Here is a 15,184-nt window from a genome sequence, read left to right as displayed (position 1 = left end):
ATAAACAGCAGAGATCTGGAACACAATTAGTAAAGCCGACTGTAGCCAAGATAAACATTGGCTCAAGCATTCAACTGTTTTTGCCAATTATAGACCATTGATTGGCTACTTTTTTTCATGCCAACAACTGATAAACAACAGACAACATTGGGTCTCATTTAGTAAAACCATCTAACAGGAAAAACTGGGAGCTCAGCTTTTTAATCTTTAAGTGTTTTCAAAGAGTAAAGGGGCTCATTGGTGATTGGTTGTTCTGGGCAACAAACCCAATTTTATGTGTTAGGCTTGAAATTTAGAATTTTGTGTTTGATTTTTTTGCCTGGTAGTCGCCATAATGTAGGACTTATAAAGACTTTTGCGCTGCTGCATCTTCCTACAGTGCTCTACAAGCTCATCACTGTTGGTAGGGGCACCTCCAAACGTATAATCAGGCGACCAACTAGTCGCCTGACTAAACTGCACAAGTATTAGGTACCCACTAGTGAAATTTATTCATTGAGTTTTGTTCATGGTAATTACAGCTATGGTGTCATGGCACCAACAGTTCCATGACTTCCTGGTTGTTACCCAGATCCTGGGTGACGTTAGGACGGGATCCCGAACCACGAGATGTGACAGGCAGTACATGCACACTGTCATTCAGCCGTGAACACTAAGGGAGTAACATCTCCCTCTGGTCCCAGTGCTGATAGGCTGGTTGAGTTGTTATTCAACCCAGTCAGCCTATCAGTGGTAAATGTAAGGTATATAAACCGGCCCCTTAATTATAAGGGTGCCAGTTGTACTTTGTGTGTACTGGCCACACTGTGCCAGATTAAGCTCTAAGGTTATCGTCATTAATTCTAGTGTTCAGTATCAGGAGTTTATTTAGTTTAGTACTTAGAGCTTATATAGTATCAGAGGTTTAGTGCAGTTTTAGTCAATCAGTCTTGGACTGGTTGTTAGTCTCTCTCTCGCAGTAGGGTTGCCCTTTTCAGGTCAGGTGCTCTACTTAAGGGACCGGTCTGGTTTGGGTGGTTCTGACTATCTTGTCTGTGAAGTCCTCTGTACCTCACTAACTTTTATTAAGTTATTCTTAGACAGTCTGGAAAGATCAGTATTACCAGTCACCGGTTTTACTCTGTTTTCGTATCTGAAACTTGTTACCTCCAGTTGTGCCAGCTAGTCGATTCGAACGTGACGTATGGAAGTTTTGGGGGTATGTGGATTGAGTGCTCTGTTGGTTAACAGGAGCTTGTTCAGAAACATTGTAAATTTCCATAAAGTATTACATTTTCTGTATGTATGCTTGTATGTGATTCCATATCCTGCAATACTAATATGTAAACCACACTGTATCCTGCAGCTTTATTTTACATCTTTGCATTATAATAAAAAACTAAACATTTTTTGACCTAATTATTTTTTGAAGGAAATCTTTGAAGTTGAGATATAACTCATTACTGAGACTAGATGCTGTAGGAATACTTGATGTAGTAATGGTTACCTGCAGGATCTTTGTGCTCTAAATACGTTATTCAAACAAAGTTCTTCTATTATGGTATATTTCTAAAGAACTCTATATATCTGAATAGACTACTGTGTATATGAGAGGCCCGTAAACATTGCTCCGCCTCAGGGGCGTAACTATAGGGGATGCGGTTGCTCCCGGGCCCAGGACCCTTTTAGGGTCCCATAAGCCCCATCTTCTTCATATAGTAAGCCTAGTAGCATGAATAAAGCATTATAGTTGGGGCCCTTGTTACAGATTTTCCATTGGGGTCCAAAAGCTTTGAGTTCCGCCTCTGCTCCGCCCCCTCCATTCCTATCAGGACCAATATCAATATACAGTATGGAACACATTTTAAGCTTATTTAATGCATTGTTAATAAATAAGAACATTATTACATACTTGCGCAACCATTTTTATAGTCGCCGTTAGATCTGCATTGGAACTTCCGGTTGGAGGATCTGTTGCAGATCCGGTACAAAATAGCGGATGAAATATCTGCATGGAGCACCTTTTTTCCAGGCAACTGAGCCGAAACCAAACAATCCCATTATAGTCAATAGGGTTTGTTTGACGCTGCTCGGTTCCATCATAAGACAGACCCGTTTGACAGGGAATTCCTCCTTCATGCTCCCTGAATGGAGCAGGAAAACAGGATTCCTGACGCCCATGAGAAAACAACCTAACTTGCATAAATGTTGCAGATTTTGCTTTTTTCAGTCCTGATCATTCATCATCATCATCATCATCATCATCATCATCATTGTTAACTGTAAACTAAATACTAGTGAATATTCAAATAAAATCATCAAAATACTTCCCCAATCTGACCTTCTGGGTCTTTCCTCAGGGGATTTGTCACAAGTGGTAATCTCATTGCAAAAGTGTCAAGTTCACGCTAATCCAAAAACTAGTTTTCTTACACTTCACTAAGCAAAACATGATAACAACAACAATCAATCATCATTATAACATCAATGTAAAAATGTGTAAAACTAAGTGCTTAATTAAGTGTTACCTTTTTGTCCAGTCTTTGGAATAATGATGGAGAACCTGAAAGTAAAGCTACAAAGTACTCTAGGAATATGGTGATAGGTGGATGTATGAAACCGCACCCTTCTATTCTGCACAATGTACCTGACATCATACCTGGCAGTTCAGATACAAATGCTCTATGCCTATAATTGAGATGTATAGCAAACTGCTGTACTCACCTTGCGTGGATTCCTATCTAGTGCTAGTGATTATCTTCTTGGTCTTTATTAATCCAGTACAATAGCACTGATTGCCACAATTACCTGTCAGCACCAGATTTCAGTGATCACTGCTTGAATCCAGGTACACTATACTTAAATGATTGCTCAATAGTCAGTCCTTTCTGGGATGTCGATGACTAGTCCCTGCATGTTGTGGGCTTGGCCTCTGAAATCTCTGTAGGGCATATACAGAGCCACCGCAAAATAGTGTTAGTATTTTATTGAGATGGAAGAACAGTTTTAGAACGTTCTTTGTCCAAGTGGTTGTGTTAATTAAAATGGAAATTGTACTTTTGTGTTGTGACTGGTATAAAAGAAGTGTCAGTACTTGCAAGAATTAATTGCTCTTCCATGTGCTGCGCAGTTAAGCAGGTTATGTGCACTGCTGACACACAGCAAATTAAGCTGAAATGCCCAATAGATTCATGAGGCTGGATATAGGGCTTTTTCTACAACCTGGGGCAGATGTGCAATTGCCTAGGGTGTTGGTTTGTGTAGCAAGGAATGGGGATGCTACTATGACCACTGCAAATCTTATGGACCAGACGATATATGAAGGTGACCACCAACAGAAAGTACTATACAAGAGACCTCCCAATCTATGGTCGGCCTTGGGCATCTGTGGCTGGTATGCTAGTTTTCCTAAGTTTACCTATGTGTGGACTCTCACCGAATCATCGGTGTAAAAGGAACGGTGGCATTACACGTGACAACTCATCCAGTCCACTACACTTATTCAGATAACTGCCACCTAGCATTGCCTGGAAGAGGCCTAGCGGTGCCTTGCGTCCCTCTGGGGAGGAGTCTGGTAGAGCCACCGTGACAAGTGACACCTCTACCCCCAACAGCTCCTCAGCATGAGCCTCGTGTCTTGGTCACCGTGGGGCACCACATTAGCACTGTTGCCTTGCAGCTTGGCAACTTGGTTCAAATCTGCATGAAGCTAAACAAGGTGATCATTTTGAAACACAGGGAGCATATAAATACTCCATGCTGATATTGTCAGTTTTGAACCTAGGACCCCAACATTGCAAGACAACAATGCTAACAGCTGAGCCACAGGAGAAGAGGCAGCACCGCACGCTGGCCAGCATGATCCAGACATCTGAGGTTTGGATTCCCTGTGAATGAAATTTTTAGCAAAGTTAGACTGGCTCGGTTTGCTCAACACTAGTGATTGGTGCATTGTTATGGGGTATCAGTGTCACTACAGATGGATTATTTGGTGACTGAGGTGTATTCTGAACATTCTTAAAGGATCTGAAGTGATAGACAGGGGATCAACAGAGAGGTGTGCATGATGGGAAGATGCCACTTTTAGAAAAACCCAGTCATATGCAGCAACAGAAATCTGCCTGGAAAAAATTGCATGCTGGGGATCTCACAAATTGTAGTATACTTTCTTACATCTGGAAGTGTTGCAGATTATTGCAGCAGGCTTTACTTGAAAAACGCCTTGCATTTGTGGGTTAATCCCACGTTCGCAAGTGCAATATCAAGACGAGTTTCTCAGCCCAATATCGCGCTCGCCAATCTATAAGGTAGGCTTGGATTGAAGTCTTTTTTTTTTACTTCTGACTACCATTTTTGTGCCCTACATAATTTTTACTGTTGTACTATTTCTGCCACTGGTATTAGGGTTTTTTGGAGCTACAGATAGGATAGTGGCACACTAGTGTAGTGACCCAGTACATGCTTTCCTGGCCCCTCCATAATGTCATACATGTATGTCTTATGTAGATGCTCTGTGGAAAACTATCTTGTCATTCTGTTATGTGTATTGTACAGCTGCAACAAATGAGAGGTTAATGTCTGCAAAGTATGAGCTGACTGTCTGTAAATGTATCCATATATGTCCTGTCACGTGGTATGAGAGAGGGTATAAATGTGAGTGCTTGAGAGCGGGAAAATATCTTCCATCTAGAGCTCCATCTTCAGTACCACCTAGAGCAAAGCACAGAGGCACATGGGGGCACCTTCAGCCCTCATGTGCTGAAGATGGAAGAAGAGGAGAGATTTCCCAGAATGCAAGGATCAGTATGATCAGTAAGTGAGCCATCAGAAAGAGAGCGTGAGCTAGTCCTAAGCCTTTCCTACACAAGGTCCAGTGCAGAGGTACTCTGCTACTCAATTGTTAACGCCCAAGCTTCCTGAAGTCTGGGACCGCTGGGTGGAGGTATGTATCTACATTTGTCACACACACAGGCGTCCTGAAGTCTGGGATCGCTGTGTGGAGATACTCATCTTCAAGTTTGTCTGTATATATTTCCAATTCTACCTGCACTTGGAATACTGTCTATCTTTGCCTTGTATTGCTGAAGTTATTTTTAAGTAAAAGTTGTTCCAGGCCCTGACCATTCCCGGGGACCCAAGGTACTATATCACTGTCTGTGGCTCGTTATTTTCCCCGCCGATGTTCATGCCAAGGGGGTACTGGAATAGTGGCGTCACCCGTGACAAACTCAGCACCTCTTTTACTGTTTAATGGGCCTGGGGGTGTTTGGAAGAGGCCCAGTGCTGCCCTGGCCCTGGCTGCGTGCGTTCCTCCGGGACGGAGCGGGGTAAGTGCCGCCGTGACAAGCCAGCATCTTGCCCTCCCAGCTCCTCAGCATATGCCATGTGTCCGAGGTCACCCTACAGGACGCTGCACTAGTGTAACTCTGAGTTGACTTGGGAGACTCGGGTGCAATTCGCATTGGACAGCATACGGACACCACATCCATTGGAAGTCCTACTTCTCTTCTCTGCCAGGATTAGAACATGCCATGAGTATTTACATACAGATCATAGGTCCGTGTGAAAAAAGCCCATGTATATAGCCGTATAGGCTATAATGGGGCTATATGCTGTTTGTGGAATTACGCCTTAGTATGCCACTAAGTGTAAAGTAATGAATTCCCTGACTATCATTCCTGCACAAATATGAGACTCAGACTTTTTGTAATCTTTTCTTCTCCTGGAATCCTACAGCACTAGGGCCCTTGAGAGCAGTTTCTTCTCTAGAAGTCCTATTCAACACTATTGTGAAGCCGTTTACTGTTTTGCACACACTGCATTACATTTTATTTTCTTTGTCTTGAATTGATTTGACTCAAAACTCTGTAAGGTGAGAAACGACATCTTGGGAAAACATCTTTCCAACTTTCCTTATTTATGAAAACATTACCGACAAAATCGCTTTGTAAATATTTGAAACATTTCAGAGAACGTCTGAGTATATGAAGTATTCCGCAATAATGAGTAGTTGCCTAGCAACAGCTGAGAACAGAAGGGCATTTTTGTGATCCTTTTTAAGTCACACATGTATAATGCAGCTCTAAGAAACAAGTCCCAAGTCAATATCTAGCTTTACCGTGTACAAGATTGAAAAAAAGTAGCCAGATATTACTTGATGTTATCATTTCATATTTCACTTCCACGAGAGTTACTAGATTATTATCTACTTAACACTTAATGACCCAGTCCAGAAATATGGACTTTATTACATAAGGACTATTTCTTGTGGATTTAGTAATTTCAGTAATTGTGCAAAAGATTAAAGTCTAAAAACTAACACAAATTATTCCTAATTCCAAGCCTTTTAAGCCTAATTGCTGTGGCGAGCTGCAGTGAATAGTGACCCTTGCAGTCAATGGACCAGTTCACACAAATAACTGTTGATACAATGGGGCAATAGGGTTTCTCAAATGCCTGCCGGCAACTAATTGTACTTATGCCATTTCCATTACAATCGCTTTATTCAGTGGTAAAATACTTCGGGATCACACTGATTCCACCAGTGACTGATTAAGGGACTCGTTGGCCAAGAGACGTAAATTATGACAAGAGTGTTTTAGACTAGATGTCTTCTATTCAGGCAGCCGGCCTTTTCATTTCTTCTAACTTTTAAGTTAGTTTCTTTATACAACTTTCCCCTGCTCTGCCTCGTAGCGGCACTGCTTAGTCTTATGCCATGGATAGGAATTTAGCATTGAAATTAACCCCTTTGAGGCTTCTTTCACACGAGCGCATATAAGTCAGCCATTTTCACGGCCGGACGATATACGCTACATTAGGGGCAAAAAAACTGGTGATTGGGCGCACAAATCAAACGTTTGTGCGCCCGTTCATGTGGCCTGGTGAGGCCGGCCCAAATACGCTGACCTCACCAGGCCATCACCCATTTTCCCTCCCTCCTCATCGCAGGCTTACCTATTTTCCTCCCCGCTCCGTCTGTGCAATAGAAGGGGGCGGAGCTAAGCACTGGTCAGCCCCGCCTCCTCCCATTGATGGCTATGAACAAGGGGTGGGGACAAGGCGGACGCTTCGCTCCGTCCATGTCACGCCCCTTGTCCATAGCGATCAATGGGTGGAGATGGGGCAGATCTGTATTTAGCTCCGCCCCGGCCCCCTCCCATTGCAGAGACCGAGCGGGGAGGGGAGGTAAGCCTGCACGGGGAAGGGGAGGAGTACAGAGGAAGGCAGTTTAGCAGCCACGCTGCTAAACTCCCTCCCACCTACGGCCGCTGCCATGGGCTCTCATAGGAGCACATGCAACGGCCTGACATATTCCGTCCCAAACATAGTTCCAGAGCTATGTTTTAGGCTCGACGTAAAAACGCCCAGCGCTATATTGGCCAGCCGGGCGTTTTTCATCTCGCAAATACACCAATGTCATCTGATGCATTGGAATCCAATGCATCAGATCACAGTGCATATCGGCCGACCATGAAATGGTATAGTGTGCCCTTCTTTACAACACTGCTAAATCGTCTCCTATGGAGTATAGACTGATTGGTCAACAGGGAGGTGTTTCCCCCTTGCCGACTAAGCAACCATAATGGAAGTGTTTTTATTTGAGGCCCATCTTTATATGGGTGCTGGTTATTGCCCTGTCTGTGGTATTTGGGGCTACTGGACTCCTGTCAGTTAAGTATCTGTGGCCATTTGTTCTGTGTGAGGCTTATTGAATTTTACCAAATACTGTTACGTACATTGTACTTTCCCTCTACATACAACATCTTCCCTTTCCCCCATCTAGGGACAGACTAGGCCTCCTAGGTTTCTGACATGTGGCCGCCCCGATCTGGGCAATCGCCCTGCTTTTAGGCAAAGTCTGCCACACCAATTTGGTTAGGAATAATGTTCCTATTTCAGTATTTATGTTACCGTTATATGCATTCCTGTATTCCTCACTTTCTGGTGTTATAATATACAACATATGTCTATATTAGTGCATGTTGGTGACGTCTGTGAGAGGTGCCATACTTGCATCCTTGCACGAATGTAACAGTCATATGATGAAAAATGTTTGAGATTTTTATAAATTGTTGCTTATTAGAGATGAGCAAGCACCAAAATGCTCGGGTGCTCGTTACTCGGGACGAAATTATCGCGATGCTTGAGGGTTCGTTTCGAGTAACGAACCCCATTGAAGTCAATGGGCGACCCGAGCATTTTTGTATTTCGCTGATGCTCGCTAAGGTTTTCATGTGTGAAAATCTGGGCAATTCAAGAAAGTGATGGGAACGACACAGCAACGGATAGGGCAGGCGAGGGGCTACATGTTGGGCTGCATCTCAAGTTCACAGGTCCCACTATTAAGCCACAATACCGGCAAGAGTGGGCCCCCCCACCTCCCAACAACTTTTACTTCTGAAAAGCCCTCATTAGCAATGCATACCTTAGCTAAGCACCACACTACCTCCAACAAAGCACAATCACTGCCTGCATGACACTCCGCTGCCACTTCTCCTGGGTTACATGCTGCCCAACCCCCCCGCACGACCCAGTGTCCACAGCGCACACCAAATTGTCCCTGCGCAGCCTTCAGCTGCCCTCATGCCACGCCACACTCATGTCTATTTATAAGTGCGTCTGCCATGAGGAGGAACCGCAGGCACACACTGCAGAGGGTTGGCACGGCTAGGCAGCGACCCTCTTTAATAGGGGCGGGGCGATAGCCCACAATGCTGTACAGAAGCAATGAGAAATATAATCCTGTGCCACCGCCATCAGGAGCTGTACACGTGGGCATAGCAATGGGGAACCTATGTGCCACACACTATTCATTCTGTCAAGGTGTCTGCATGCCCCAGTCAGACCGGGCTTTTTAATTCATAGACACAGGCAGGTACAACTCCCTATTGTGAAGTCCCTGTGGACCGACAGCATGGGTGGCTCCCTGGAACCCACCGGCGGTACATAAAAATATCCCATTGCAGTGCCCATCACAGCTGAGGTAGTAATGTCATGTTTAATGCAGGTGGGCTTCGGCCCACACTGCATGCCCCAGTCAGACTGGGGTTCTTTAGAAGTCGAAACAGATGCATTTATAATTCCCTGTGGACCCACAGCATGGGTGGGTGCCAGGAAGCCACCAGCGGTACATAAAAATATCCCATTGCATTGCCCAACACAGCTGAGGTAGTAATGTTGTGCTTAATACAGGTGGGCTTCGGCCCACACTGCATGCCCCAGTCAGACTGGGGTTCTTTACAAGTGGACAGATGTAGGTTAAACTCCGTGTGCACCTACAGCATGGGTGGCTCCCTGGAACCCACCGGCGGTACATAAAAATATCCCATTGCATTGCCCAACACAGCTGAGGTAGTAATGTCGTGCTTAATGCAGGTGGGCTTCGGCCCACACTGCATGCCCCAGTCTGACTGGGGTTCTTTACAAGTGGAAACAGATGCATTTATAATTCCCTGTGGACCCACAGCATGGGTGGGTGCCAGGAAGCCACCGGCGGTACATAGAAATATCCCATTGCATTGCCCAACACAGCTGAGGTAGTAATGTCGTGCTTAATGCAGGTGGGCTTCGGCCCACACTGCATGCCCCAGTCAGACTGGGGTTCTTTACAAGTGGACACATGTAGGTTAAACTCCGTGTGCACCTACAGCATGGGTGACTCCCTGGAACCCACCGGCGATACACAAAAATATCCCATTGCATTGCCCAACACAGCGGATGTAACGTCAGCTGTAATGCAGGTGGGCTAAAAATTCATTTGATTACACTGTAGGCGAGGGCCCACAAAAATTGCTGTATCAACAGTACTAATGTACATCAGAAAAATTGGCCATGGCCAACCAAGAGGGCAGGTGAAACCCATTAATCGCTTTGGTTAATGTGGCTTAAGTGGTAACTAGGCCTGGAGGCAGCCCAGTTTAACGAAAAATTGGTTCAAGTTAAAGTTTCAACGCTTTTAAGAGCATTGAAACATATAAAAATTGTTTAGAAAAATTATATGAGTGAGCCTTGTGGCCCTAAGAAAAATTGCCCGTTCAGCGTGATTACGTGAGGTTTCAGGAGGAGGAGCAGGAGGAGGAGGAGGAATATTAGACACAGATTGATGAAGCAGAAATGTCCCCGTTTTGGATGGTGATAGAGAACGATGCTTCCATCCGCGGGTGCAGCCTACGTATTGCTTACGTATCGCTGCTGTCCGCTGGTGGAGAAGAGAAGTCTGGGGAAATCCAGGCTTTGTTCACCTTGATGAGTGTTAGCCTGTCGGCACTGTCGGTTGACAGGCGGGTACGCTTATCTGTGATGATTCCCCCAGCCGCACTAAACACCCTTTCCGACAAGACGCTAGCCACAGGACAAGCAAGCACCTCCAGGGCATACAGCGCTAGTTTAGGCCACGTGTCCAGCTTCGACACCCAGTAGTTGTAGGGGGCAGAGGCGTCACGGAGGACGGTCGTGCGATCGGCTACGTACTCCCTCACCATCCTTCTACAGTGCTCCCGCCGACTCAGCCTTGACTGGGGAGCGGTGACACAGTCTTGCTGGGGAGCCATAAAGCTGGCAAAGGCCTTGGAGAATGTTCCCCTGCCTGCGCTGTACATGCTGCCTGATCTCTGCGCCTCCCCTGCTACCTGGCCCTCGGAACTGCGCCTTCTGCCACTAGCGCTGTCGGATGGGAAGTTTACCATCAGTTTGTCCGCAAGGGTCCTGTGGTATAGCAACACTCTCGAACCCCTTTCCTCTTCGGGAATCAGAGTGCAAAGGCTCTCCTTATACCGTGGATCGAGCAGTGTGTACACCCAGTAATCCGTAGTGGCCAGAATGCGTGTAACGCGAGGGTCACGAGAAAGGCATCCTAACATGAAGTCAGCCATGTGTGCCAGGGTACCTGTACGCAACACATGGCTGTCTTCACTAGGAAGATCACTTTCAGGATCCTCCTCATCCTCCTCTTTCTCCTCCTCAGGCCATACTCGCTGAAAGGATGACAGGCAAGCAGCATGGGTACCGTCAGCAGTGGGCCAAGCTGTCTCTTCCCCCTCCTCCTCATGCTCCTCCTCCTCCTCCTCAACTCGCTGAGATATAGACAGGAGGGTGCTGTGACTATCCAGCGACATACTGTCTTCCCCCGGCTCTGTTTCCGAGCGCAAAGCGTCTGCCTTTATGCTTTGCAGGGAACTTCTCAAGATGCATAGCAGAGGAATGGTGACGCTAATGATTGCAGCATCGCCGCTCACCACCTGGGTAGACTCCTCAAATTTTCCAAGGACCTGGCAGATGGCTGCCAACCAGGGCCACTCTTCTGTAAATAATTGAGGAGGCTGACTCCCACTGCGCCGCGCAAGTTGGAGTTGGTATTCCACTATAGCTCTACGCTGCTCATAGAGTCTGGCCAACAAGTGGAGCGTAGAGTTCCACTGTGTGGGCACGTCGCACAGCAGTCGGTGCACTGGCAAATTAAACCTATGTTGCAGTGTCCGCAGGGTGGCAGCGTGCGTGTGGGATTTGCGGAAATGTGCGCAGAGCTGGCGCACCTTTCCGAGCAGGTATGACAAGTGGGGGTAGCTTTTCAGAAAGCGCTGAACCACCAAATTAAAGACATGGGCCAGGCATGGCACGTGCGTGAGGCTGCCGAGCTGCAGAGCCGCCACCAGCTTACGGCCGTTGTCACACACGACCATGCCCGGTTGGAGGCTCAGCGGCGCAAGCCAGCGGTCGGTCTGCTCTGTCAGACCCTGCAGCAGTTCGTGGGCCGTGTGCCTCTTCTCTCCTAAGCTGAGTAGTTTCAGCACGGCCTGCTGACGCTTGTCCACCGCTGTGCTGCCACGCCGCGTGACACCGACTGCTGGCGACGTGCTGCTGACACATCTTGATTGCGAGACAGAGGTTGCGTTGGAGGAGGAGGAGGAGGAAGGTGCTTTAGTGGAGGAAGCATACACCGCCGCAGATACCACCACCCAGCTGTGGCCCGCAATTCTGGGGGTGGGTAGGACGTGAGCGGTCCCAGGCTCTGACTCTGTCCCAGCCTCCACTAAATTCACCCAATGTACCGTCAGGGAGATATAGTGGCCCTGCCCGCCTGTGCTTGTCCACGTGTCCGTTGTTAAGTGGACCTTGGCAGTAACCGCGTTGGTGAGGGCGCGTACAATGTTGCGGGAGACGTGGTCGTGCAGGGCTGGGACGGCACATCGGGAAAAGTAGTGGCGACTGGGAACGGAGTAGCGCGGGGCAGCCGCCGCCATCATGCTTTTGAAAGCCTCCGTTTCCACAAGGCTATACGGCAGCATCTCTAGGCTGATCAATTTTGCAATGTGCACGTTTAATGCTTGAGCGTGCGGGTGCGTGGCGTCGTACTTGCGCTTGCGCTCAAACTGTGGCACTAGCGACATCTGGACGCTGCGCTGAGAGACATTGCTGGATGGGGCCGAGGACAGCGGAGGTGAGGGTGTGGGTGCAGGCCAGGAGACGGTAGTGCCTGTGTCCTCAGAGGGGGGTTGGATCTCAGTGGCAGGTTGGGGCACAGGCAGTGGTGCAAACCGGAGGCGGTGAATGGGCATCGTCCCACCTTGTGGGGTGCTTGGCCATCATATGCCTGCGCATGCTGTTGGTGGTGCCTCCCCAGCTGATCTTGGCGCGACAAAGGTTGCACACCACTGTTCGTCGGTCGTCAGGCGTCTCTGTGAAAAACTGCCACACCGTAGAGCACCTTGACCTGTGCAGGGTGGCATGGCGCGAGGGGGCGCTTTGGGAAACAGTTGGTGGATTATTCGGTCTGGCCCTGCCTCTACCCCTGGCCACCGCACTGGCTCGGCCTGTGCCCACACCCTCACTTGGCCCTCCGCGTCCTCGGCCGCGTCCACGTCCTCTAGGCCTACCCCTACCCCTCAGCATGCTGTATTACCAGTGATTTGATTTCCCAGGCAGGAAAGAAATTGGCGCAAGGCTGCACTCAACCGTAGCTGGTTGCGTCTGATTTTTTTACGTTCTCCACGCAGCACACACGTACCCAGAGCCCTTAGGACTGACAGAGGCAGGGCAAATATACTTTTTTCCCTTTTGTTTAAAAGGATAGGCCCACTGCGTCTATTCACTGAATAATAAGTTTAATAACTGACACTGTGTTGCGGCCCTGCAAAAGTGTCACAGAACTTTACTGTTGCAGAGCTATTAACTGTGGCAGAGCAGGTATTTCCCAGGCAGGAAAGAAATTGGCGCAAGGCTGCACTCAACCGTAGCTGGTTGCATCTGATTTTTTTACGTTCTCCACGCAGCACACACGTACCCAGAGCCCTTAGGACTGACGGAGGCAGGGCAAATATACTTTTTTCCCTTTTGTTAAAAAAGAAAAGGCCCACTGCGTCTATTCAATGACTAATAACTGTGTTGTGGCCCTGCCTACACAATTCTGTGCCTGTAGTATCAATGCAGGGTGCAATGCTCTGCACCGCCGATTTTGAGAAAAAAAAAAAAAAAAGCAACACAGCTAACAGCAGCCTGCACAGTACTCCACACAGTTAAATGTGGCCCTAGAAAGGACCGTTGAGGTTCTTGAAGCCTACACTCACTCCTAACACTCTCCCTGCCTAAGCACCACTTCTGTCCCTAATACCGGGTGCAATGCTCTGCACTGCCGATTTTGAGAAAAAAAAAAATTTCTCCACTGCTAACAGCAGCCTGCACACACGTAGATGTGGCCCTAAGAAGGACCGTTGGGGTTCTTGAAGCCTACACTCACTACAAACACTCTCCCTACAGCAACTCCAATAGAACAGCACTTTCCCTCAGCTAACTCACACGCCATCTGAGGCGAGCCGATGGAGGGGCCGACTTTTATACTCGGGTGACATCTGATCGCCCCAGCCACTCACAGCAGATGGGTGGTATAGGGCTTGAACGTCACAGGGGGAAGTTGTAATGCCTTCCCTGTCTTTCAATTGGCCAGAAAAGCGCGCTAACGTCTCAGAGAGGAAACTGAAAGTAACCGGAACACCGCGTGGTACTCGTTACGAGTAACGAGCATCCCGAACACCCTAATATTCGCACGAATATCAAGCTCGGACGAGTACGTTCGCTCATCTCTATTGCTTATTCATAATTTGATGTTTTAATAAAGTCACTCATATGGATTTTGTATTAAAATCACTTTTGTTCTACAATCCTCAATCCTCCTAGCACTTCCTGTATATGTATTTTATTTCTGGCTATGTGACCATATGGGGTCTGTGATGCTGTTCTATATAGTTCCGCAGAGGGTTGGACAGTCACAATTCACAAAGTACGGGGTTATTACAGATGATCCTTCTGATGTGAACCCCTCAGAACTCACATTTAATGACACTCAGACACAGAAATGAGATATCAATGGAAACAGTTTAAAAAATTTTCATTTACGAAAATTGCCTAGTAGCAAGATATCCTTGTTGCCCACAGCAGACAATCATTTTATTTCTTAAGCGGTAGGTAAAATGAATGCTGCACTATGATTGGCTGCTATGGACAAGAAGGACAAGAAGGATATTATGGTTGATCAGCAGGGACAGCAGTATGGGAGTGTCTGCAGAAGGTTAAACTCTTAGTGACCACACTTTTTTGCTTTTTTCCATATTCGTTTTTTCCTCCTCCCTTTTAATAAATCATAACTCCTTTATTTATCCATTGACGTCGTTGTATGAGGGCTTGTTTTTTGCAGGATGAGTTGTATTTTTTAATGGTACTATTTAACGTACCATATGCTGTACTGAAAAACTTAAAAAAAAATTTAAGTGGAAAGAAATGGAAAAAAACAACATTCCGCCCATTTTACGTGCATCTTGTTTCTACAGCGCAAAACTGCAACAAAAAAGAAATGATAACTTTATTCTATGGATCAGTACTACTTATATATTTAAAAAAAATATACATATTTTTTTATTTTCTGTCTCCATCTTCTGCGCACAATAACTTTTTTATTTTTCCGTCGATATATTTGCACGAGGGCTCATTTTGTGCGGTACATCCTGTAGTTTCCGATGGAAATACGTAGGACTTTTTAATCGCTTTCTATTAGATTTTTTTCTTGGCAACAGAGTGACCCAAAAAAAATAAATCACATTTCTGGCATTTTTAAATTTTCTTTTTCGGATGACGTTCACCATACTAAAAAGACAATAGGGTGGTTGCTAAGGGGTTGTAACCTCCAGACACACTGAGCCACAGGGTTGCTGAT

At 46.7% G+C, this 15,184-nt stretch overlaps 1 protein-coding gene across 4 annotated transcripts in view; it reads right to left on the bottom strand.

Annotated features, from left to right (window-relative positions):
• Window positions 1-15,184, bottom strand: part of CHL1 (cell adhesion molecule L1 like) — a 167,930-nt gene that overhangs the window by 134,444 nt on the left and 18,302 nt on the right. For 3 of the 4 annotated variants that reach the window (XM_066596310.1, XM_066596313.1, XM_066596315.1), the window contains exon 1: window positions 2,704-2,828. The exons of the other annotated variant lie outside the window; for it this stretch is intronic. The gene's annotated coding sequence lies outside the window, so the exon portion shown is untranslated. Of the gene's footprint in view, window positions 1-2,703; window positions 2,829-15,184 lie in introns of those variants that run through there. 4 annotated transcript variants of the gene reach the window in all.

The sequence above is a fragment of the Eleutherodactylus coqui genome, chromosome 3, assembly GCF_035609145.1.
Source record: "Eleutherodactylus coqui strain aEleCoq1 chromosome 3, aEleCoq1.hap1, whole genome shotgun sequence".
Lineage (NCBI taxonomy): Eukaryota > Metazoa > Chordata > Amphibia > Anura > Eleutherodactylidae > Eleutherodactylus > Eleutherodactylus coqui.
Note: the sequence above shows the minus strand (reverse complement) of the source record. Positions and strands in the feature narration are given on the sequence as shown.